The sequence below is a fragment of the Paroedura picta genome, chromosome 6, assembly GCF_049243985.1.
Source record: "Paroedura picta isolate Pp20150507F chromosome 6, Ppicta_v3.0, whole genome shotgun sequence".
Lineage (NCBI taxonomy): Eukaryota > Metazoa > Chordata > Lepidosauria > Squamata > Gekkonidae > Paroedura > Paroedura picta.
The window spans coordinates 64,451,019-64,476,303 of NC_135374.1; the positions used below are offsets into that span (position 1 = coordinate 64,451,019).

At 42.6% G+C, this 25,285-nt stretch overlaps 2 long non-coding RNA genes across 5 annotated transcripts in view; one reads left to right on the top strand and one right to left on the bottom strand.

Moving 5' to 3' along the window:
* Positions 1-4,748: 4,748 nt before the first annotated feature.
* The window catches only part of LOC143839993 (uncharacterized), a 60,237-nt gene continuing 39,700 nt past the window's right edge, over positions 4,749-25,285 (bottom strand). The window contains exon 4 of the long non-coding RNA XR_013231957.1: positions 4,749-4,851. This is a non-coding gene — a long non-coding RNA (uncharacterized LOC143839993). The remainder of the gene's footprint in view (positions 4,852-25,285) is intronic.
* The window catches only part of LOC143839994 (uncharacterized), a 203,564-nt gene continuing 196,060 nt past the window's right edge, over positions 17,782-25,285 (top strand). For all 4 annotated transcript variants that reach the window (XR_013231961.1, XR_013231960.1, XR_013231959.1 and 1 more), the window contains exons 1-2: positions 17,782-18,320; positions 19,682-19,801. This is a non-coding gene — a long non-coding RNA (uncharacterized LOC143839994). The remainder of the gene's footprint in view (positions 18,321-19,681; positions 19,802-25,285) is intronic.

The following is a 25,285-nucleotide window of genomic DNA, read 5'->3' on the forward strand; positions in this document are numbered from 1 at the left end:
AAAATTCTTCAGGCCTTGAGAAACTCCAGAAGTGGCACAATCATGTGGAATATGGTCGGGAAGCATCGCTGTACACACACCCATTCACTGCTCCTCCCCTTCCCTCCTCTTCAGGCCCATCATTGGCCATTTGGGGAGAGGGGGGAAATGGGTCGACATGACCATATATGGTCATGACTATCTGAATATATTAAGAGGCAAGAAGGGTGGCAAGTGTGATGTCCTGACCTACTTATAACCAATAACCTGAATGAGAGGTTGTAGAGGGTGGTAGTCACTCTGTGTAAGTGGGGAAAGGGTGTCACACTTGTATATTTCATGGAGTATAGAATAATAATATATTGCCACACATTGCTTATTAATCTGACACAGTATTCTTCATCTTCATCAAATGTTCTGATTCACATTGCTAACAAACAAGGCAGCATGTGGAAACCCTATAAAAAGTAACAAAATATTACTTTTTATTATTTGAAGCTGTTTGTTTAGATTGCTACATATTTAACACAAATAGCTTGGCACATCCTGTAAATAATTTGCAAGCTCTAATTGGTAGTTTTCTGCAAAAAGATAGCCCTTGAGGCAGATAAAATATCAAATGTGAATCATTCTACTGTAAATGTAAATTTAATTCTGAAACATAAGATTTTCAGTGCTCAGATCGGCCTTCTGTGTTTAGCAAGAGGATATTGTTTGTTTTGTTCTGTTTCTAGAGAGCCATTGCTTTATGATAAAATTATTGGATTTGGGAGCTTTCTGCTTCAGGAGCTGGCTAAATCTTTCTCCAACAAGGGAAAAATAATACTACGTTTAACCTTAAATGTGTTAAGGTTAAACAAGAAGCATAACCTTAAACAAGAAGCATAAGGAGCATCCTAAGAATCAATTTCACATGTATGGAAATTTTTTACATTTATTACAAATTTTATACATCTCTGGTAGCTTCCACTACCATACTCCTTTCTCTATCACTGGGTGTATACCTGCATACCTATTAATACATGGCTAGAAGTTAATTCAGTAAACTGATTTCTTATTTCTCTGAACAATATGTACTAGAGATGAGGGGAAAAAAATTGGGGGGGGGGGGGAGGGTGAGGCAAAAGACCTGAATAACTCAGGAGCAAACAAACAATTGCCAAAGAAAACAAGGAAATCACATCAAAACCACAAGATGTCATAGTTCCATTGTATATGGCACTGGTCAGACTACACCTGGAGTACTGTGTGCAGTTCTGGAGGCCTCACTTCAAGAAGGACGTAGATAAAATTGAAAGGGTACAGAGGAGAGCGACAAGGATGATCTGGGGCCAAGGGACCAAGCCCTATGAAGATAGGTTGAGGGACTTGGGAATGTTTAGCCTGGAGAAAAGGAGGTTGAGTGGGGACATGATAGCCCTCTTTAAGTATTTGAAAGGTCGTCACTTGTAGGAGGGCAGGATGCTGTTTCCATTGGCTGCAGATAAAAGGATGTGCAGTAATGGGTTTAAATTACAAGTACAACGATATAGGCTAAATATCAGGAAAAATTTTTTCACAGTCAGAGTAGTTCAGCCTAAAGAGGTGGTAAGCTCCCCCTCACTGGCAGTCTTCAAGCAAAGGTTGGATACACACTTTTCTTGGATGCTTTAGGATGCTTTGGGCTAATCCTGCGTTGAGCAGGGAGTTGGACTAGATGGCCTGTATGGCCCCTTCGAACTCTATGATTCTATGATTCTAAGGATTTATACAGAAAAACCAACATTATTTTAGATATATCAAAAGGAAATATGAAGTGGCATTCTTTAGAACTTCAGACCAAACTCAGCATGAGTCTGTTTATAAAACACTGAACAGGTGCCACAAGTAGACAAATACAGCAATTTTCTGCCAGTGTTATAAGTACATAATTCCAGTGGTTTAGTAATGAGAACAGGAAAGACATATTTTTAAAATTCTTAGATCCTGAATTCAGTGTTTCAAGGAATTAGTATCAACTTTTAGGTTCTGTCTCTATGTACACTGTTTAAAATGTACACTTTTTTGTTGCTGCCTTGTAATTTTGGAAATTTAAAAAATTAGAGTTAGATTTTCCTCCCTAGCCTTCTTTGGATGTGAATGGTGCTCTTGAGACTTCAAAATACAGCAAAACACATAATTAGGGTTGCCAGTCACCATGTGGTGAATGGAGATCTCCTGGAATTACAACTGGTTTCTAGGTAAAAAAGATCAGTTCCCCTGTAGAAAATGGCTATTATACTTCACTGAAGTCTCATCCCTCCCCAAACCCTACGATCATCGGGATCACTGCCTCCACCCAGATAACCAGGAATTTCACATCCCACAGCTGCCAACCCAACACATTAAACTAGCTACAGGGACATCAAGTATATAGAAGTTATATGGGATTCTCCCTTTCCTGCCACTTTGGAATTTTGGAAGAAGAAAAAGAGTCAGATTTTATACCACATTTTTTGCTATCCTAAGGAATCAAAAAGTGGCTTACAATTGCCTTTTCATTCTCTCCCCACAGCAGACACCCTGAGAGAGTCCTGAGAGAACAGTTCAAGGTCACTCAGCTGGCTTTGTGATAAAACATGGGGAATCAAACCTAGTTTTTTAGATTAGAGTCCAATGCACTCAACTATACCACCCCTATCCTCCAACTATGGAATTTTGGAATATGACCTTCACCATCACCTATACATCAGTTGTGACTGGACAAAATATTACAATTTACTTTTCTAGAACTGGAGTCTCTCAGTATATATAAATGAGAAACACTATTGTGTTGGGGGCTAAAACCATTGCCTACTCTTGCTGACTCCATAAGAACTGTGCATCCTGTGTTACATTTCTAGATCACACTAAAGTATGTTGGAAACTCACACACACATAGAAAAAAAATTTACTGCCAGCACAATTGCCATTGCTTTCCCACAGACCTGATGTGAGAGCTGAGAAAGTGCATCAGACCATGGCCTGGACCTAATTAACAGCCAAGAGCAAGAATTTTTTAAATTCCTGGGATTTCAAGATAAAGAAGGAAGGTGCTCTTAGTGATGCCAGAACACCATGCCAAATAAATCATGAGAATGTTCATTTTTCTCATTTGTTCAGATGAAGACAAAGGTCAAAGGTATCTTTAAGAGTGAGAAATATATGATGATAAAACTTGTTTCTTTCATCTATATTAAAGAAAGTAGAGAGAAAACCAATTTATTTGTTAAAAGGTGGACTTATTTTATAAGTTTCTAGAACAATAAAATATCATGTACTAGATGTACTTAACATTATTTAAATACACGTTAACATATTTTCGATAATTTGTTATATTTGTGAGTAGATCTAGAAGTTTTTCTTATAAAACAGATTTCCCCCCAAAAAAGACAGGAACAATTAAATTTAGCAATGAAATTCAACAAATATAGACTGAGCCAGCTTGGTGTAGTGGTTAGCAGGTTTGATTCCGCACTCCCCCAACATGCAGCCAGCTGGGTGACCTTGGGCTTGCCACAGCACTGATCAAGCTGTTCCGACCAAGCAGTAATATCAGGGCTCTCTTAGCTTCACCCACCTCACAGGGTGTCTGTTGTGGGGAGAGGAATTGGAAGGCAAATATAAGCTGCTTTGAGACCCCTTCGTAAGATGCTTGAGATCCCATTTTCACAGGCCAGGGAACATTTATAAAATAGTGGTCCCCAACCTTTTTATCACCGGGGACCACTCAACACTTGACAATTTTACTGAGGCCCAGTGGGGGGGGGATTGCCATTGGCAATCAAGTGAGCGCTCCTAAGCGCTGGGACTCAGGGGTGGGGGGTGGGAAAGCCAAGGTGGCACTTCTCCTCAGGGAGGTGGGGTGGCTGGGGCGGGGGAGGGGGAGGGGGAGGGAGGCACAGCCGTCGGCATGCCAGTGAGCGCAGGCGCGGAGCTCTGAGCATGCACATGTGTGCCTGCCGGATCGTTGATGAAGTAAAGGGCCGGGGGGGGGGGCGGGGAGAAGGCGTCCTTCGCAGCCCACCTCCAATTAGTCGACAGACCACATGTGGTCTGCAGCCCACAGGTTGGGGATCGCTATTATAAAACATTGCTGGGTGAGAATGAAGAGAAATTGACTTCTCCATTCCTGTACAGAAAGAAAAAAAAACTTTTGAAACAAAAGGTGAAAGTTTTGTACAGCCAAAACCTCCAAATTAGAGGAAAGTGGCATATAAGAACCAACTCTTCTTCTTCTAAGTAGTTGAAACTCATTCAGTACTAGTCTGAAAAGAGAAAAGAGCAGATTGGGCTGACTCCAAGAAGAGTATAGGGATGCCATGCATCTTGTAGTGCAGGGGTTATCAACCTGTGGTCGTCCAGATGTTCATGGACTACAATTCCCATGAGCCTCAGCCAGCAAACTCTGGCAGGGACTCATGGGAATTGTAGTCCATGAACATTTGGACAACCACAGGTTGACTACCCCTGTTGTAGTGAATACCTTCAGTAGTCCAATTTCAACAGTTTGGTAACAGTGATCAGGATGACCAAATCTCCATATTCATTCAGTTTGGCAACAGACAGCTCACATGCCTTGCAAATAGGTCTGAGACATTGTGCTAATTGTTTTTGTTAGCTTTTAATGGTTTGAGAGGTGAAGGTGGCTGATCAGTCTGTTCTCCATTTAAGGGATTATGTGGCATATTTTTGCTTTTCAAATTTTATTTTCTATTTTCAGTGTGTCTGACACTTTTATTTTTAATTATTTGTTTCTTGTACATCGTGCTTTAAGTATGTTTTGCATCCGAGTAACTGCAGTCTATTTTTCAAACTCAGCTTCTATAGGATGAGATGATACTGGTTGAATAGCTTTTCACTGCATAGGAAAATCTGTTAATAAAATAAAGAATAAAATGTTCTGAATCAGAAAACCGATCAGCTGGCTATTCCTTTTACAAATGAAAGGAACACAAGAGAGAATCACAAAATTATGAAAATTCCAGATGGCCTTTTAAAATCTCAAAGAGGCTTAAGGGGTAAGGAGGGTGGGAGCTCTTCTCCAACTATGTGTGTACACACACACACACACACACACACACATATATATATACATATATACACACACACACACATATATATACATATACACATAAACATACACATACATACACACACGCACATATATATATATTTAAAAAACCTGTTCTGCTAATTTTTAGAGCATGATACAAATTTATTTTCAAATAAAATAACGTATAACTATATCAGAATTATTTAGAATTATTTTTTGCTTCACCTGCATATGAGGAGCAGGAATAAGATCTCAGAAGCTAAGCAGGGCCAACCCTGACAAGTATTTGGATGGGACACCTCCAAAGATTTGGATAGAGTTCCTCCTATAAACACTAGGGTTCAGGACACAGAAGCAGGCAATGGCAAACCACCTCTTAACTATCTCTTGCCTGGCTCTCAGTCAATCCTCAGATCTCATGGCTAGACTATATGTGCCATCCTCCTCCTCCTCCTCCTCCACTTGTGCCCCTGTAGGTCAAAACTGTGTTGCTGCTAGACCATTTACGCACTGGAAACTTCACTGCCCCAGCTTCCGTGTAGGAGCACAAATCGGGGGTGGATGAGGTGCACCAAGCCAAATGCTCCCCCATGTGGGTGCAGGAAGAGGTGAGGCAACCTGCCATGAGTAAAACTCCAAACTGCAGCCCAGCATAAAACCTCCAGTGCATAAACGGCCCTAGTGAAAAGTGTTTGTGTGGGGGGGAATTGAGTGGAACTGTAAACGGCAGAACAGAGTACAATCCTTTACTTACTTATTTACTTACTTACTTACTTATTTATTTATTATATTTATATACCGCCCTCCCCGGGGGCTCAGGGAGAACAGTTACTTACTTAGGGATAACAGCTCTAATGATAAAGTAGTGAGTAAATAAAAATATATATTTGTGGGACTGTGGTGAAACAGCCCCAATGACTCGTAAACACTGGTCCATCCTGCTCTCCAAGATGTCTGCGCACTAGCTGCTTGAGCTAGTCTGCCTAATCACCACTTGTCTGAGTCTCTGCCCAGTAGAGACTGAAGCAGATGATTGTCTCTCTTTTAAAACTCAAAGCACTGTGAGTCTGGATCTGCACCTCATCCAAAAAGTAAGTAATAACTGCATGCTTTACTCTGCAGCTCTGTTTGTCTGGAGGGATTCAGGATCCAGCCAAGTCCAAAAGTCCCAATACTTTGTTCAGGCAACCAGTTTACCACGGCAGCCTTCATCAGGAGTTCAGTTGCCAGAGCTCCTACTGCCTAGATGGAGTGAGCTAGAGAGGGCTTTTCCTTCTTGCCAAAGGGTTTCATTATCTGTCTTTGCCCATCCAGCCTTTCCTGGAATCTCCGGTAACCTATGCTCCAGCATCTTAGACCTTCTGTCTACTCTGCCTCTGTCTGTACCTAGACCTCAGCTTCTAGCCAGACGTGTCAACTGACACCATTTTCATAGGCCAGGGAACATTTATAAAACATTGCTGGGTGAGACTGAAGTGAAATTGACTTCTCCATTCCTGTACAGAAAGGAAAAAAACTTTTGAAACAAAAGGTGAAAGTTTCGTACAGCCAAAACCTCCAAATTAAAACATATTTCTCTACAGGGGCCCATACGAGTTCTTCAGTGGGTGAGCACCATAGGGGGACTGCCAGTATTCTGTGATATGCACTCATTCTGTTCCTATGTCCTTCCAGAAACTGATGCACTCATTGCAGCATTAGCCTACTGCACAATGCAGTGTTGAGGGCAACTGCACATGTTTTTTCCTTCAAGAAAGAGATGGTTCGCTAACACATTGCTGCACAGTGCTGGCAGAACAAATCTTGATCTATGTGGAAAGATATCAGTTCTCCAGGCTGGGTTCTTATCTGGATTTTTCTTTTCTTTTGTACAGCCAAAGTAATTATTTTGTTGAGGACCCTAAAAAGTGAACATTACCCTGAAGGGGACCAGATTTATATCACTTTGGGAAGGAAGTCTGCTCTCCTGTTTCCCAGTGCATCACCCTCCCCAATTCAACTACCAAATAGTTTGTGCAATCTTCATGATATATGAATATCTTTTCTCTGTAAAGCTCCCTTCTTAAAAACTAAATCCTCTCACACATTCACTACAAACATGCTATATAGTCTACTAGCACAATCAGAATTACTGAGGTCCATTCCACACGACTTCAATGTTGCAAAAGGCTTCCAAATTGTAAACGCTACTAATTTGCAGTTATGCACGACGTCGCACACAATCTGCCACACTCCTGAAACAGATCCGCAAAAAGCGATTCGTTGTAGCACTTAAAGGGAAATCCAGAAAAGTGGATTCACCCTCCGAAAAGCACTACACTCTTGCAAACAATCTGCAACTGTAGCGAAAAAGACCTGTGCATTTCCATTGTTGCGGCTCCAGCCAAGTCCCTCTCCCTGGCTCTCTCCTCCGAACTTCCGGTGAAGTGATTGCCATTTTTTTTTCTCGGAGCGAGCAGAAAGCAACGAACCAGCGAGCCTTCATTCACCCAGCGAGGCTTCTCCGGCTACAGTCCCTCCACAGAGCTGCTTTAAAGCTCCCCTAAGTCACCAAGCACAACACAGCCCTGTTTGCAAGTTCCCTTTATTTTCGAATGAAAATCGCACCCATGCATGGGGGGGGGGATTTTTTTTCACTCAGGGGAGCGTGATAATGATGACTCGCCAGCTCACATGCCAGCTAGATGGGTCTCAAGGTTAGGAGGAATCAAGGCATACTCGTTGCAATGTGTGTTTTTCTTTTTTTTTAAAACCCTGTCCTTAAAGGGAAAGGGGCTTTTTGGGAGCATGATAACAGCCGCCCATTGGCTGTTCGTTTGATTGACAGCCAGGGGCGGGACAAAGCACAGAAAAAATCGCTTCCTGGATAGCGATTCTTGCGAGACCGGAAACCTGTGGGAAACGATTGAAACGCTACTGGATTCCACTACAAAGGCAGGTATGCATAACGCCGAATTGCACTATTTAAAATAGCGTTTCCGCTTTCAGGAACCAATTGGCAACATTGGTCCTTGTGCGGAATGGGCCTGAGTGACACCACAGCAAAGCACAAACCTTTCTTTAGGCAGTGTCAGAATTCAAGTCTGCTGACTGCTAGGCTATGGCAGGCCCGCCAATCATAGGGCAAGGTGCTGTTCTCTGTTCCTGGGAGCATGCCTGTACCTGTATCCGATGATGTAACATCATTCCCACTGTTGCCTGTTGATTGAGGCTTTCCATTTATGGGAAGCTGTGGAGGCATCACTGGCATGATAGCATGACTGATATTAACAGCACAGTTGTAGGGATGTTGTGGTGTGTTGCCATTAGTACCGCTCAATTAGCTTGACTTTCTGTTTCATTATGTTGGTTTGCTTTCCACTTGTCACTAAGTTACACTAGTTTTAGTCCTGGCAGAGTAGGACTGTAAAACTGTCCCATCAGAATCAAACATGAATGAGGATTAGCAACAACCAACATTTTGTGAGGTCTGCAGAAAAGGGATGCTTAACTATTGATAATCAGTGCAAAGTGGATTCTGGCACGTGTTCAAAAGAACTCTTACTTAATAAGACTGTCCATATACTCACTCCGGAGTAAGAACGGTTAAGATCCTCCTCCCACCTGCAGATGTTTATAGAGAGCTCTTACTTAAGTATGCAAAAGCTCATCAGGGATTTGGCTTCTTTTGTGATGATCCTCTCCTCTCTGTGGAAATGAGAACAACCAGGGCATGTCCACCTTTCTCATGCAGAACTTTTCCACAGCTTTCCATGGAGTCATACACCTCTGCCCACAGTTTGCCACTTTATACCTTTCCTCAGCAGCTTATAGTTTAGGTCACTCAAATGAATTAATGGGAGTATATATTCCTTGAGAATTTTTCTGTTTTTGTGGCAGAAACATGATGGCTTGGATTTTATAGGACGTGCAAGGGTGGGGTGGATGGTTTTGCCTTGCTTGGTATTGGTCATTTGGAGTGCAATCCGAGAAAGAGTTACACCTTAAAAGGGTGTAGCTTTTCCATAGCACTGCACTGTTTGCTGCTCACAGCTTTGTCTGAAACATAACTTGGGTTGGATCCAACCGGCTTTTTGGCAGTTGAGAAGGGGAGAAAGCTCCTCCACGCCGACCACTGAAAAGATTGTGCTGTAGGTCATGGAACCTGCATGGAAAAAAGCCATGAAGGATGGGGAATATATTACGGAGGGGAATTGGGTGAAACAAATATCTGAATACATCAAATCCCCTGTCTAGAATGCCAAAATAGCTATATATAACCTTTGACCAAACATACATTCTAGTGAAACTTGATCACCAATGTCGCTTTGAAATCAATAGGTTGTAAGATCTGCACTTTGTTACTACTGACTATTACAAAACAAAGTTTGAGTCCAATGGCACCTTTAAGACCAACAAAGATTTATTCAAGGTGCAAGCTTTCATATGCTTGCACACTTCCTCAGACAATGGAATAGGGATAATAAAGGTACAGATATAAGGAGAAAGTAAATTAATAGCAAATTAGTAAACAGCATCATAAGTCTAAATATGCAGTATGATAATTCTTTGCTAGAAAAGCAAATCAGTCCTTTGGGTTCAATTGACATACATAAAAACATTGGAGCAATAAAAATGTAAAGTTAGTGATTAATGGCAGACATTTTCCAAGTTGTGAAAAGAAGTAATTAATTTTCTAGTAAAGAATTATCATACTGCATATTCAGACTTATGATGCTTTTTACTAATTGGCTACTAATTTACTTTCTCCTTATATCTGTACCTTTATGATTCCTGTTCCATTGTCTGAGGAAGTGTGCATGCACATGAAAGCTCACACCTTGAATAAATCTTTGTTAGTCTTAAAGGTGCTACTGGACTCCAGTTTTGTTGAGCTATTTCAGACCAACATGACTATCCACTTGAATCTATAATGTAACAAATTTAAGAACATAAGAGAAGCCACATTAGGTCAGGCCAATGGCCCATCCAGTCCAACACAGTGTGACACAGTGGCTAAAACCCAGAATCTTTTGTATTTATGCCCCAAATGTTTTTTGCATCCTCTCATGTGAAAGATTCTTTGATCCAGAATCTAAAATATACAAACATCGGACAAGAAAGCTCCTTTGATGAGTGATTAACATCTACACAAAAATGCAAAATGTTTTTATTTTCCACATTACAATTTAATTATACCTACCAAATTATTTCACATTTGAAAGTTCATTTGGGTGACAGTTCCGATTAATTAAAGTTGAAACATAATAATGCCTCAAGCCTAATAGATGGATAGTACCAGCTGACACAATATTTTTGGGTGACCATAGTTACCAAATTTTATATCCTTCTGAGAATGCTTTGGTAAGTCAAACAAGGAAGGGTGCAGGTAAATATCTCTCGGTATTAATCCTATCCTCAGTACAAACCGGGAAGATAGGTGTGTGGGTGGATTTCAGTAACACTTCCAAGCAACTATGTTTAGAATTTCATTACTAGTTAAATCCATTCCCTTCCCTAGTAAAGCAGGTATATAGAGAACCAAACCTGAAAAGACACTGGCAATGTAATGTTATGCACATTTACTCCGAAGAAAGTCCTATATTGTTCACTGAAGCGTACTGCCCAAGTAAGTGTGGCTATGTAAACTCAGCTTTTCCCTGTGCTGTCAGTTCTTCAGTCTTTATACAGTAAAGCTTACCATCCTTCCAATGATATGATGAGTCTCAGATTGACCATCACTGGTGGACATGCCCGCAATAGGGTGATGGCAGTCCTGACTGAGGGCCAACCATATGCTCTTCCCTGCCCCCTGCTCCTCCTCCACCTCCATGCTGCTTCCCAGCACTTGACCTGAGGAGGAAGAAGAGCCAGGAGGTAAGCTGGGGGGCTGCGGGTGGCTGCCCATGCATGCTCCACGCTACCTACTGTTCACTAACCGAGGGTAGGGAAAGTCAGTCAAGCATGCTGTGCACTGGCCATGCTGCTCTTATTGGCCTGGGGAATTCAGATTTGCCTCTGGGAGAGGTAGCAGTGTGATTGACTGTATATTGTTTCCCCCTGCTTTGAAAGACCAGTTAGAGGTATTTTGTATTGGAGACCGCACTGATAGCAATCACCTTCCACTGATATTGACCATCAAGGCGACCTCTCCCCTAAGGTCATGCCCACCAGTTATGGGCTCTGAAAATGTCCAAGGTACCCTATGTAGGATTTCATGGTCACAAAGCACTGCTGAAAAGGTCAAACATCTATTTACTGCCAGTACTCTAACAGCATTTAACTCCATACCTAACATCAATGATAATCCTTCTGACGTTATAAAAAATTACAATAATATAATCACTTGCATTCATCAGCTACTTAACCTCCAATCAAACTCACAGAAAACAACCCAAAGAAGAATCCTAAATCCCTGGTTTGATGATGAATGTTGTAAATTAAAATCTCACATCAAAAGCCACAAGATTGAAAAACCTATAGGTGAATACTTCAACCTTCCAGGACATTCGATAGGGGACCTGAAAGTAGCTGTTTTATTACAAAGAAACTTCAAGAACAGGTTAGAAAGGGAGATTGCAGAAATGCAAGTTATTACAACACTCAATACTGGGGCCCATTCCGCACCAGGATCAATGTGGCAAATTGATCACGGAAAGAAAAAACGCAATTTAAAATAGTAGTTTTCAGCGTAATGCCTACCTGCCTTTGTAGTGGAATCCAGTTGCGTTTCAATCGTTTCCCACAGGTTTCCGGTCTTGCAAAAAATCGCTAGAAAGGAAGCGATATTTGCCGTGCTTTGTCCCGCCCCTGGCCATCAATCAAACGAGCAGCCAATGGGCGGTTGTTACCATGCTCCGAAAAAGCCTCCTTGCCTTTAAGAACATGTTTTTTAACAAAAGAAAAACACACGTTGCAACGAATATGCCTTGATTCCTTGCTTCCTTGCTTCCTCCAAACGTAGAGACGCATATAGCTGGCAGCTGGCGTGTGAGCTGCCGTTTCATCGTCCCCCAAGTGAAAAGAACCCCCCCCCCGTGCACGGGCGTGATTTTTGGCCGAAAATAAAGGGAACTTGCAAAGGGTTCTTGCAAATATTGTGCTTGGTGACTTAGGGGAGCTTTAAAGCAGGTCTGTGGAGGGACTGTAGCCGGAGAAGCCTCGCTGGGTGAATGAAGGCTCGCCGGTTCGTTGCTCTCCACTCGCTCCGAGAAAAAAAAATGGCGATCGCTTCGCCGGAAGTTCAGAGGAAAGAGCCAGGGGGAGGGACTTTGTTGAAACCGCAACAATGTTAACGCACAGGTCTTTTTCGCTAGTGTTGCAGATTGCTTGCAAGAGTGTAGCGCTTTTCGGAGGGTGAATCCACTTTTTGGGATTTCCCTTTAAGCGCTACAACGAAGCGCTTTTTGCTGATCGTTTTCAGGAGTGTGGCAGATTGTGTACGACCTTGTGCATAACTGCATTTTAATAGCGATTACAATTTGCCACACTCCTGCTACATTAAACCTGTGCGAAATGGGCCTTTAACATACACTGGACTCAAGAAGGACAAAGGTTTTTTATCTCACTGTGCATGCTAACCTTAAGTAACTTGTGTATCCACATTCCTCACAATTTATTTTAATTGGGATTATGTGACTGTTAGTAATATATAATGTAATTTTTAATTCTACTTTCTGGTCCCAGGACAAGACAGCGGCCAGCTTAGCTTCTACTTGTAAGAAAGTTTCACACTGGTATGGAGACAGATGGGGCTGGCAGTAAATAGTAGGGTGTGAGGTGTGTTTTACTTCTGTGACAGTTTATTTCTGATATGTCTTTGTGAACTACAAATGGGTTTGAGGGGTCTGATTGGCTGGTTTGGCAGGGAATTATCATGTGGCTGTGTGTGGATGCTGTGACACAGTTTACTATAATGTAACAGGATTAACTTTTGCTTATATATTCCTACTGTTATGATGGTCAATTCTTAGTCTGACGAAGAGTGCTTGCACTCGAAAGCTCACGCCTTGAATAAATCTTTGTTGGTCTTGAAGGTGCTACTGGACTCTGATTTTATTGTGCTACTTTTTAACAACATCCAAAGGAGGACCCTTATGTTTTTCATCCAAATGTTGCTGCTGTGGAGTAAGTTTCAGGTAATCCATGAGTCTGTATTCCATAACTAGCATCATCCTGAGAACAAGCCAACGTTTCACAAAAATATGAAAATTAAGTCCTGATGTGTTAACTGTTCTTAAGACTAGTAGGAAAAATGTTTGTCTAAAATTTGTTAAAACTAAGTGAATGCAAAAGTGAAGCCTCTAAGCTATAGTGTTATATTAGGAAGACTGAAAACTCCAGTCACTGAACTGTTGGACAAGTTCTATTCAAATGAGGAAAAAAAATCAAGAATACTGACCAAATGGTTATTAGCAATCTTTTTATTTAAAGCCCAGTAACACAAAGGCTTGTGTGTGAGAGACTGTGCGTTTGCATATATAGGGAACACATATACTTGACATGCCAATCTTTTTGTTTTGGTTATTCTTATTCTAATGAAACAATATCCCTCATACCAAAATAACAAGACAGTAAAAGCTTGATGGCTCTTACTGACCTATGAACTACCATAATACTTTAATTTCTTTTATCCATTAAAATATCTGTTGTATAAGAGTAGACGGACTCTTTCACTTTCTATTATTTGTTACAAATACTTAATTTGTTCTGCTTTTATTTAGAGTACAGAGTGAACATTTTTGTTCCTGATGAGTACCATGCAGTAATTCAGTGAGTATCTGGAACTAAGTATTCTACCATCTTTTGCTTAGCGGAACTGGTTTGTTTTAAAATAAAACTTTGAGTGCTGAAAAATTACCAAGTGTGCATCAAACCCAGAAGCACTAGAACATTTTTCTCTGTGTACAGCAACAATTTTATTTAAACATATAATCTGTCCCTTCTACTTTTCTAGTGTATTACAAACATTATCACTGATGAAGTGTTTGAAAGATTTGATTTGAAGAGTTTCTGGTTCTATGAAGTCTTAATTTGAATATTTTGTCCCCAAATAAATATTGAAATACTGAAGTAGAAATGTTTGCATTTTATACTTTGTTATTTTGTCTATATTATTATTCAGAGTACTATAGGAACACATCCAATAGATTTACTGTGAGGTATGGCTTTTCTGCTAATGAAATTGCTATGAATAAATTCCCTAAAGGAGATGGATTTTTAAACCAAACATTGAGTCTGAAACCCAGTTTGGTAGCTAATGATATTTATTTTATATTATTTATTTTATTTATACTCCACCCTTCTCCCCAGGTGACTTACGTGACTCTCCTCTACATGTTATCATGCAAAACAACAACCCTGTGAGGTGGGTTAGGCTGTGTGACTGGCCCAAGGTCACCCAGCAAGCTTTGATTGCAGAGTGGAAATCTGAACCTGGGTGTAAACTGCATGGAGCTTTTATTCCAATCCCAGTTCGATTCAGTCCCTGCCCTCTACACAGAATGCGATTTCCATTTGGATTTTGGGCGATTTAAATTTTCCTTCTGTAGCAACAAGGACTGATCTGGAGTGACCCTACCTTTATTGTGCGATATCTTAGAGTGCTTTTAATCCTCAATATCCGGATTGGGAAAGAAAGATCTGTGGTAGAGAAACTCTGATAGGCTCCACCTCGTCATGTGACACGCTTGCCTTATAGGAGAAGCCCCTAATTTCTCTCAACTTCTGTTTGTCCTGGATTTTTCCTCCCTCCTCTGCCTTTTTCGATCCTCTCCCCCCCCTTCAAGAAACGAAAGAAAGAGGCTTGCCCCCCTTTTCTGAACTACCCTAACTATGTGCAGAAGACTTTCCTGTTTCAATGGGGGGGGGGAGAGGAAGAATCGAGTTAAAAGCGATCTGAATTCAACAGAATTAATGGAATACAGAAAGTAAGTGCAGACTCTGCCCTGGTCCTCCCAGAACCTAGTCCAACACTGTAACGACACCATGGTGGTGGTTATATCAGGCAGATATGTAGATAGCAATATAACTGAAGTTAAAATACATTGTGTACTGTGGCTTTTGCTTTGGAGTGGAATCTAACGTGATAAAACAATGTCAATGGAAAATCTGTTTTATGAATCCTATGAATCTTTTAAATGTGGATTATATTACAATACTAGCAGATAAGCCCATTTTAAAGGGGAATAAAATGGGCGCTAGGGCAGGCGGGAGAAGGCTGCGCAGCCCGCCCCCCCCACCGGCAGAAGCCGAAGAAAGGCGGCGGTGGGCGGGGGAAGCTTCTGCCGGGCCCGGGCGCTCCTCCGCTGTGGCGGAGGAGCGCCTGGTCCAGCAGAAGCCGAAGAAAGGCGGCGGTGGGCGGGGGAAGCTTCTGCCGGGCCCGGGCGCTCCTCCGCTGCGGCGGAGGAGCGCCCGGTCCGGCAGAAGCCGGAGAAAGGCGGCGGTGGGCGGGGGAAGCTTCTGCCGGGACCGGCCGCTCCTCCGCTGCCGCGGAGGAGTGCCCGGGTCTGGCAGAAGCCGGAAAATGGCGGCGGTGGAAAAGAAGCAGGGACGCCGCGTCTTCGTCTTCGACGCGGCGTCCTTGCTCCTTTCCCTAGTGGGAGGAGGGTAGCTGGAGGACTCACCGGGCAGGCAGCGTCTTCTGTCTGTCTGGTGACTCCCCAGCCAGGGCAAGCGAGGCTCGGGCAAGCAGCCAATGGGGAGCTGCGCTTAGCGCGGCTCCCCATTGGCTGCTTGGCCTTGGATGGACACTCGGGGGGCCCAATCAGGAGCCGCTTCGCGGCTAACTCCTCCCCACATGCCCTTAGTCTTTTATTCCTCCCGCTCCTCTGGAGCGGGGGGAGGGGTTTAAAGATGTAATACATGACTAAAATCAGGATACCGACAATGCTGTCATTTCTTTGTGTTAATGTTCAGTCTTTATCTGATGAAGCCAGGCAAATGAGCTTGCCTGTTTTTAGGCTATGAAAAGTTAAATATATGGATTTCTTTGTTAGTTGTAAGTTATATCTAAACATTTATTGTCGACTGTGCTAAAACAACAGTTCTGAAATGTGCTGGAAGCTTTCTGCAAACTATGCAAAACTGAATTATTTAAAATGGCTTTTCTATGCAGGGAATAGCGTCATACTACTAAATGTTTCACAGTTACTTGAATAAATTATTAGGGACTGTGGGTTATATCACTGTGTATAGACCATAGACCCTAATAATTCAAGTAATTTTACTGCGTATTGCTTGCTGAAACTAGAATTCTACTAGATACTTTTTACATTATGTAATGTGTTATGTTAATTGTTTCCTTGAATTCTGTTTTTAGATTTCTGGTTGGTTCTAAAACCCAAATTCTGGAATCACAGCTCATCTAATTCTGGTATCACAGCATATCTCCAGACTACAGAATTCAGTTCCCCTGGAGAAAATGGATGTCTTGGAGGGTGGACTCTGTGACATTGTACCTGCTGAGAACCCTGTTGCCCAAGGCTCTGTCCTCCAATCTAGTTTCCCAGTCCTATCACCATCTGTGGCATAAGGGGGCTCTGTCAACCTTATATTAAGAGAAAATACAACTAGGAAAAGTTGAAAGTAGCAGGAAAGAAGACCCAGCATGATGTATTGACCCAGTAAAGGAATCCAGGGCCTGCAGTGCAAAAGACCTGAGAAGGGCCATTTGGGAGGCCATTTGGGAGGTCATTCATTCATAACTTTGCCATAACCCCTGCCAAAGCAGGGGTACTGCCTTGACGACACATAAAGGAATCTCTTTTGCTTGCTGTAGTAAATATAAAACCTGGCATCCCCATGCCAGTTGCTTCATTTCAGGCAGTACCCTGTCTAAGAAATTATGCAAGTCTGTGCAGTTTTTTGTTAGTTAGCATATGATTCCCGTGGTTCCTGCCTCCGAGAACATATGCACTGGGTCAGGCCGGGTGTGACATTTGAGGGCTTCCTTTCGAGCAACCATTCCTAAAACGGCAAGTTTAAAGAGCTGCACATGCAGTTGTAACATTACTTTTAGTGCAATTTTGCAGAAAGCCTTTGGTTTAAATCAATCAAAATACAGTAACTTGAAATACACTCTAATAACCGGGATACACTCCGAAGTAAATACGTCTAGAGTGGTATGCCAGTTCCAGTGCCTCCAGGGTACTTCCAGGACTGAAATCCCGATTCTAAACACGGTCCCTTTGAAGTGGGTCTCACAGAGTTAGAAGAACTTATTATTTTTAAGTAAAGGGGTTTACGTGAGTTGGAAGAGATTTGCGTTGCACTTTCACATAATTTTGATTTGAGGCAAAACTGCTTCAAATCCAATCTCAATCTGTTTACCTCCGCTGCACAGCGGCTTGATGCCACAGCAAAGGCGGCGGGTGACGGCAACCGCCCGGGTCAAATTGCTGCGGCTTTTTGCCTCCCCGCTTTCCCAGGAGGGGCAGTCGAAGTTTATCGAGCCCTTTTGGGGAGGCGAGCGAGAGTGCGGCTTGCTGCGTGTGCCCGCGTGCAGTAGCGCGCGCCGAGCCAGGGAAACGGGTTCCGCGTGCCGTGCGCGCGTATGTGTGTGCGCCTCCGCCGCCCGCTTCTCGGTCTGCAAGGCTGTGTGGGTGGGTGGTTAGCTGGCAGGGAGAGCAGGGTGGGTGGTTGGCTGGCTGGCTGGCTGACTAGCAGGGAGGGGGCGCAGACAGGTGGGCTGGCCTGAGCGTCTCAGGCGAGCGTGGTCGGGGAGGGAAGGAAAAGGAAGGGGGCGGCGGGGGAAAGCAACGGAGTCAGGTGACTGACTCTGTACTCCTGTGTCTGTCTGTGTGGCTCAGTCAGGTTGTGGTGCAGGCGGGCGGAGGGGGCGGACTGGCTTGCGTGTAGGCAGGCTGGCGAGAGAGCTGCACTCACCAAGCGGCGCCAGAGGGGCCTGGAGAGACTTGGCCATGTGATAAAAAGCAAGAGGAGGGGGAGGAGAAGGCAAGAGGGGAGGGCACCGGCTGTAGATGCGGTGGGACTTCGGCAAGGGGAGCCGGCGGGAGAAACGTGTCTCGGAAAGAGCGCGCGCCCAAGCTGGGAACAGCAGCAGCAGCAGCAGTTTGTGAACTGCGAGGGAGAAGAGCTGCCTGCCTCCCTCCTTAGGAATCCCAAGCGGCGAAGGAGCGGCACCCGCAGTGTGAGGCTCCCCCTGGCTGCTTGGAGCGGACCGAGCGAGGGGAGGGGGAAGCCCCGAACTGCAAGGAGCAGCCGCCGCCGCCGCTTCATCCTGCGGCACCGAGAGGCTGAGAGACACAGCGCGAGCCGCCGCGCGCGCGAGAGGAGCCCATGTGCGCAGGTGGGCAACACCCGTTTCCACCGCATTGTCAGCCCCTGGTGGCTGCAGCCGCGCGTGGTGATAGGGGGGGGGGGAGCAAAAGAGCCCGGCGACAAGCCGGACTCGCGCAGCCTGAGCCGATGGATGGTGGGACGGGATGGACGGGGCGTGGGTCTCTCTTTCCCAGAGACGATATGTAGCTTTAGAACAACTTACTGCTTGGCTTCTGCTGGATGGGAGGGCTGCGAGAGTGACTGATGATTCGGGGAGGGGGTGGGAGGAAGAATCGGTTGTTTTGCTTCCAGTGGCAGTCTGAGAATGCATAGGCACGTAACTAACCTACAGCTGTCCGCGTTTGTATGGTAGAAATTGCACACACTGCTTTTTCCCTTGCTAGGTCTGCTTATTATTATACTGTCATGTTTTACTTGGGGAACTGGGCTACGAAGAGTAGAGAGAGGGGACCAGAGTACAAATGACATGTGTGCCTCTTGACAAGTAGCTTGGCGGTTTTTGTACTGGCTCGGGCGATTACCATGTGCGAAATACAATCTTTTTTGACTAGCAGTTTCCAGGGAGGAGGAGACTTAGGCATTCCTCTGTGCTGGTGCAAGGCACAATGAAGCACTGTGATCTGGTGTTTGGATGAAATTGCTCCTGTTCAGTCTGGGATTTGGGGTGAAATGCACCTCTTTTAACTTGTATGGTTAGCAGTAGTTTTGATGGCAGCTGCCATAGGTACAAGAAAAGGTATTTTACTTTTCTTACTAGTGGCACGTGAGCTTTCAAGGCTAATAAAGTAGTGTTATTCTGACTGAAGGATGGACATAGCTGTTTAATTGTTGTTTGTCGTTGTTAGCATTTTAAACTGACTGCAGAAGCACGCTAATTCTAGCAAAGAAGGTATCTCTATAAAATTAATATATGCAGAAACTTGTATAACAGCCAAATAATAGGCACTAGCACTTTTCCCTTCCAACATTGTTTATAGAACTGGTTTGCTAGTTTCCAAAAGGCATAGAGTCTTTATTTAAATATATGGAAGTGCATTCCTAGAATAGCCATGTCATTTAAATGGACGCTTACAGTGATGGTGGCATTTTAGTTTCTCATACCAAATGGACCATGTGCTCATGTTAAGTCACAATAGTCAGTCTGAGAAGCATTAAACTCCCAGACATCAAGTATGGCTGACTTCACATAGTCCAAGATGTAATACACTGTTCACTTTTGCTGGTTGTTACTAAAAAGAAATCATGGACGTCTCTGCTTATGTATTATTGATGGGAATGCTTGAGACTCTAATGCACTCTGGACTTGAGTTTGTATGTGACAGCTACTAGGAGATTAATAGATATCTAATTTCTTCTATTTGACTATAGATGGCAGTGTGGATGCCAAGTACTGGCAGAAGTTATTTTCTCTCTCTCTTTCTCTCTCTCTCTCTGAGAAAATGAAGAGAGTGTACACATGACTAGGCTTGGGAACTTGAGAAACCACAGGTATGTAAATTGATTAATCTTACTGCCTATAGTATTCCTAGTATTCACTGTATTCTGATAGTAGGACATTTAACTTAAAATTAAATTTAACTTAAAATATCGGGTACATTTGAACTATTTTTAACAGCCAAATGGTACAGAAAACCGATATATGATAATAGTCCTTTAAACAGTTCAAGGAGGGGCAGAAAATGGGGACATCTCATAGGGTTTCTGTTGTTAAAGCTATATTCAAAAGATTTTAAACATTGTGTTTCTCAAATATTTGGTTAACTATGTCCACAATCATCTGCTCTTTATATTACTAACAAATATAATTTTCAAGTTCTGTAAAACATTTATGTCTGGTACAAATGAGCTAATTAAAGCTGCCAGCTTCCTATTCAAGCTGTTTAGTACCTTAATCTGAAACACATGTACTTAAATCCTGAGCCCATGGCCCATTTTAGAGTAAGTTCAATTACATTCAGAGGAATTATATGTCTGTTAGAATCAGAATGCCGCCCCAGAACAAGTATTATTGCGGAACAAATGATACAAGCAGTTATCTAAAGTTGTATGTTCTAGACAGCAGAAAAGGGAATGGTGAGCACTTCTTTGAATCTGGTGAGGTTTGGAGGGGGGGGGCTTCCTCTGATCTTGGACTGGGATTTCAAGGTGCTCAAAGCAGTGAGGAGTCTCACTGTTTCTGAATTACTTCAAGTGTGAGGCAAGGTATTTCTGCCCCTCTCCATTTCTCCAGGACCAGTAGGTGGTTCAAGACTTTGGAGGCATTCAGAAGGCAGTTTGTCTTTTCCAAATGCTAGTTTAGGTTCAGGATGAGCCTGCATCTTTCTTTTTATTTACTTGAAGGGCAGATATGCTCAGAAAGGAGTTTGGAAGCAGCTGGAAAGCAGTGTAGGAGATTGCTTCAGTGTGCCTCTGAAGCCCTGTACTGCTCAGGAGAAGTCTGAAGGCTTTCCTTTATCTTCACTGGACTTCACTTCAGAAGTGCCTGGAGAACAGCCAGCCTTCTTGTCATACGGTGTTTGGGATGAAAGGCTTCATGGCTCTTAGAGACGAGCAGGGTTGGTGGCAGACCTGTAGCCATGGTGCAAAAAAGTACCTGGGCCTGCTCAGTCATTTGTCATGCCCTTCCAATCAGCACAAGGTGTTGGTGTGAAATCTGTCATATGTCTTTTAATGGTAAATTCTCTATGTAAAAGCAGAAAGAGTTGAGCTAAAAAGGTGTGAATCCTGTCATAAATCTTCCAAGGCGGAACTGTCTATACAGTTGGCTAGAACAGAATTAGCAGTTAACATGGCTAAAGTGTCCTGATTTTAAAAGCCTGTGTGTGGAGCGGGGAGGAGTGAAATTATGTTTAAGTACAGCACAGAGAGAGAGAGATTAAGGAATGAAGGGGTAAATGTGGTGTCGTAGCATACTCAAAAGAAAGCCAAGAGAAAGACAGAACATGACAGTGTTCCACAATTGTCCTAAAGAACTGTTATTGCTTGGAAAATTATTTTTGACATAAAAAACTAATAATAAGGAATTTAGTCCCACGGGTAAGTGAGCAGAAATCTCCTTTTGCTGATGTATTCTACTTCACAGGAATCTTGTTCACACAGGACAGTTGGGGTGTTTTCTCTGAAGATGCATAATTGCTGGGAAGGGATCTCTTATCAATTGGTGGCTCAAGGATTAGGCTACTGTTTCCTGACCCTATGTATGTTCACTTAGAAAAGAATCCTACTCACAGCCTGATCCTAAGCATTGTATTTATTTATTTATTTAATTTATTTATATAGTCTGCCTTTCTCACTGAGACTCAAACTGGATTACGCTGTAAGTCCGTGGTTCCCTAATTTTTTGGGCTCCCAGGCCATATCTCTAGCTCTGTCTCCCCCCCAAACACATACCTCTTTCCTGGTGTTAGGTCTACAGCAAATTCAAGACACTATATTGCTTATAATGTTTTGGTTGCTGTGCAGGTGCCATATTTTAGTCTGGAAAAAATATAGAAGTTCTTTGTAAAAGTCTTTCTTAAAGGCCACTTTGGATTCTCATTGGGAAAAAAGACAGAAGTGTGTGTGTGTGTGTGGGAGAGAGGGGGGAGGGGCAAGCAGTGGAAACATCCCTGGCCAGGAACTAGCAGGAGAAGGCTTTTCCAGCCTCCCAAAGATGGAGACTTTTGGGTAAGGGTTGCCAAACCTGGATGAAAAGAAATTCCTGGAGATCTTGGGAGGGGCCTGGGAAGGACAGAGTCTGAGAATGGGAAGGAGCTCAGCAGGAACATGATCCCATCCAATTCACCTTCTGAAGCTGTTGTTTTCTTCAGGAAACTAAGCAGAGTTGGCCCTGGTCAGCAGTGAGATAGGAGACCACCAAGAAAGTCCAGAGTCTCTACTTCCCAGATACAGGCAGTTTCAAGCCTCCTTGGAACATCTTTCACTAGGAAAATGCAGCCGCATCAAGAGGAATCAGACTGCGCCCCCCTACTGCCCCAAATTCCTCACTGTCTCCCTGGATCCTTCCACGGCACTGGGGGGGGGCATATAGCCCACTTTGAGAACCCTAGTGTAAGTCAGTGCAATCAGTTAGATGAGACATCTAACAATACAGTAAGACAATAAGACTAGCATTACAGCAATTTGAGAAAGTGAAAATAAGTCAAACAGTGCAGAACATGGTATTACAAAGGGAGAAAGCAAAGAAGTAAGGGCAGGATAATTTATACAGCAAACAGATAATATGTAATATGTCCTGTTCCGCTCCATTATCATATAACCCTATTACCATTATAAAAATGCCCTCTTGAACCATTCTGTTTTACATAGTTTTCAAAGTGACAAAAATGTGGGAGCTTGAAGAGAACTGAGCAAGGAGAGAAAGGCCGTTCTACAAAATGGGAGCTGTGTCTTATATTGCATGCCATAGCATGTCTGATAGTTTTATGCACTTTTCTAATTTTTGTAATCCTAGTCGTATTTGAGTATTTATTTTATTTGTTATTATATTTATATATTGCCCTCCCCTGATGCACAAGGGGGTTTACATAAAACAGGGAAACAATACAGATAACTCAGTAGTTATAAAATTGGGAAAGTGTAAATAAATAAACTAAAATAATGATGAGCTGAGCACACACTACTCCCCCCCCCTCCCATCCACATTTCTGGCTTTGGGTCTGGTTAGTAGTAACCACAAATTTTGGCTAGCTGCCAGAACTATCATCGCTTTTGAATAATTTCTTCAGCTTAATGATGCCCTTCTGTTAAGGTCCTGTACAATTTTTTTTTCTGGTTGTCAGTCAAAAACTTAGTTGTGTGTTGTGAAATGCCAGAGTGCTGTTATTTCATATTCAAAATTAATTACTGATCAATTTAAAGGATTAATTGAACTCACTGTATAAACTAGATAAATCTCTGTTTCTGAGAATATTCTGTGCTACAATAGTAGATACAGTATAAAATCAGAGTAATTGATAATGCATTCTCATGAACTAACACAATTGTAATTAGCCATGTAGTATGTGTTTTAAGAAGAGAATATCAGGAGTTATTGAGAGCTTTAAAAGAATGTCATTAAAATGTGCTTGCCTAAAAAACTTTATAATAAATTATATGTTCCAGAAACTGAACTTATTAGTATACAATAAAGGCAGCGCTGTATTGAAACATCCTGCTAATTTTTCAGATTTTAAAACATACTTAGTTTGTCATTTCCCAAAAGGGTTTACCAGTCTCTGAATGAAATAAACTAAGTACTGTAAGATAAAATGTTATAGTCATGATTCTGTAAACAGTTTAAAGCATTCAAGTACTTGATTACTTATACTTCAGTCCTATACACATTGCTTGGTAATAATGAAAACAGCAGAATTTACTTCTGTGTTTAGAATAAAGGAAACAAGTGAATCAAATTCATAAAGAAAAAAATCGCCAGCTTTGCAGCCTCTGGATATAGAAATCAAAAAGTTTTTTGGATTAACTGAGTTACTAGAAGGAGTATATCAGGCCTTGACCAAAAGTTCAGAATGGAAGTATAAATTCATAGCCATGTGTGTATAAATGTAGTAATGTGTCTTGCTGTTACAGTAAGCAGGCATAAAATATTAACCATAATGTCTGATGTAAGAGGAGTGGTGGGGAGTGCTCTACTGAGGGTTCTTATTACAGAGACTTCACTATGCTACAAGTACCATTACTGCACATTGTGATGAATTGTCATAAATAATTGAAATAAATTGTCATCACATTCAGGGAGTCTGATCCTGGTTTCTCTGTTCATCAAGTAATTGAGGGGAGAAATTCTATAATTCTACAAGGCCACCCCACTTCCTGCAACTCATGCAGAATATGTGAATGATGATAATGAAAGATACCAGTTTGATAATCTTTGGATAATCTTTTCCTCACTGTTTCATTGGGGGGTGGGGGTAGAAATCTGCTTTCTGGTACCGGGCCACCAGCAACTGCGCCTGCCTCTTCCCCTCACCCCGCTGTGAGAGGCTTGCCAGGCCCTGAGCGAAGCGGCCGCCAAAGCAGCCGCTTCCCTTGCAGTCCGGCTAGCTTCTTGCTGTGAAAGTGGGGGGAAGAAGCAGGCGCGGCCTCCGGCATGCCAGCGGACGCAAACGCGCCTGCGTGGAGCTGCTGCGCATGCGCGTTAGCACCCCCTGCTGGCGAAAACGCGCATGTGCACGACCGGGCCAGCAGCTCTCCCTGAACCCCGGAGGCGGTCCTCAACCCGAAAAAGGTTGGGCACTGCTACTCTAGGATGTAGGGAAATTTTTATTTTATTTTATTGGGCTCTCTGGAAATCTGAGCCTTATAGGTTTTACTGACCACACAGGTAATCTCCATTTACCTTGATACAAAACAGTCCCATTTGAAGTCAATATTTTTGGGGGCTTTGCTGTATTAGATTACTTCTATTTCTATGAATGTTTTACACTTAGCATAAATGCAGAACTAGCTCTTTAGTCTTGTTCTTTGTGGTGAACTGTGGCATTTGGGCAAAGTTCCCAAAGATAGTGGCTAGCTAGTAATTACTGATGCTGGAAATTATAATGAGTAGAAAATGAATTTACCAAGCAAAATGAGGTCCTATTAGGTTGAACAAAAGGTCTTTGAGGTGCTAGAAAGGATACTAGATAATTCAATAATAGACACTTCTTTATTACATCCTTTACATGCACTAAATGTAAAGCTAACTGTTGACGATATAGATAAATTAAAATATTCACAAAACTATTGTTTCATGAGGTTGCGGACACTCCAAACTCATCTGCATTTTGCAGATGTGCACAGGCATACTTAAAGATTTGCTGACATTGTTACAAAATGTAGTTTGTGAATGTGGAGCATATAAGAATCCGGCTGAGAGAAAACTTATTTTTACTAATAAATGGCCATACTACTTAAGGTTGGGATGGCAGTCATTTAATCAGATACTGTTGACTACCTATAATTTGTCTGCTGTAGACCTGATATTGAAAGGCA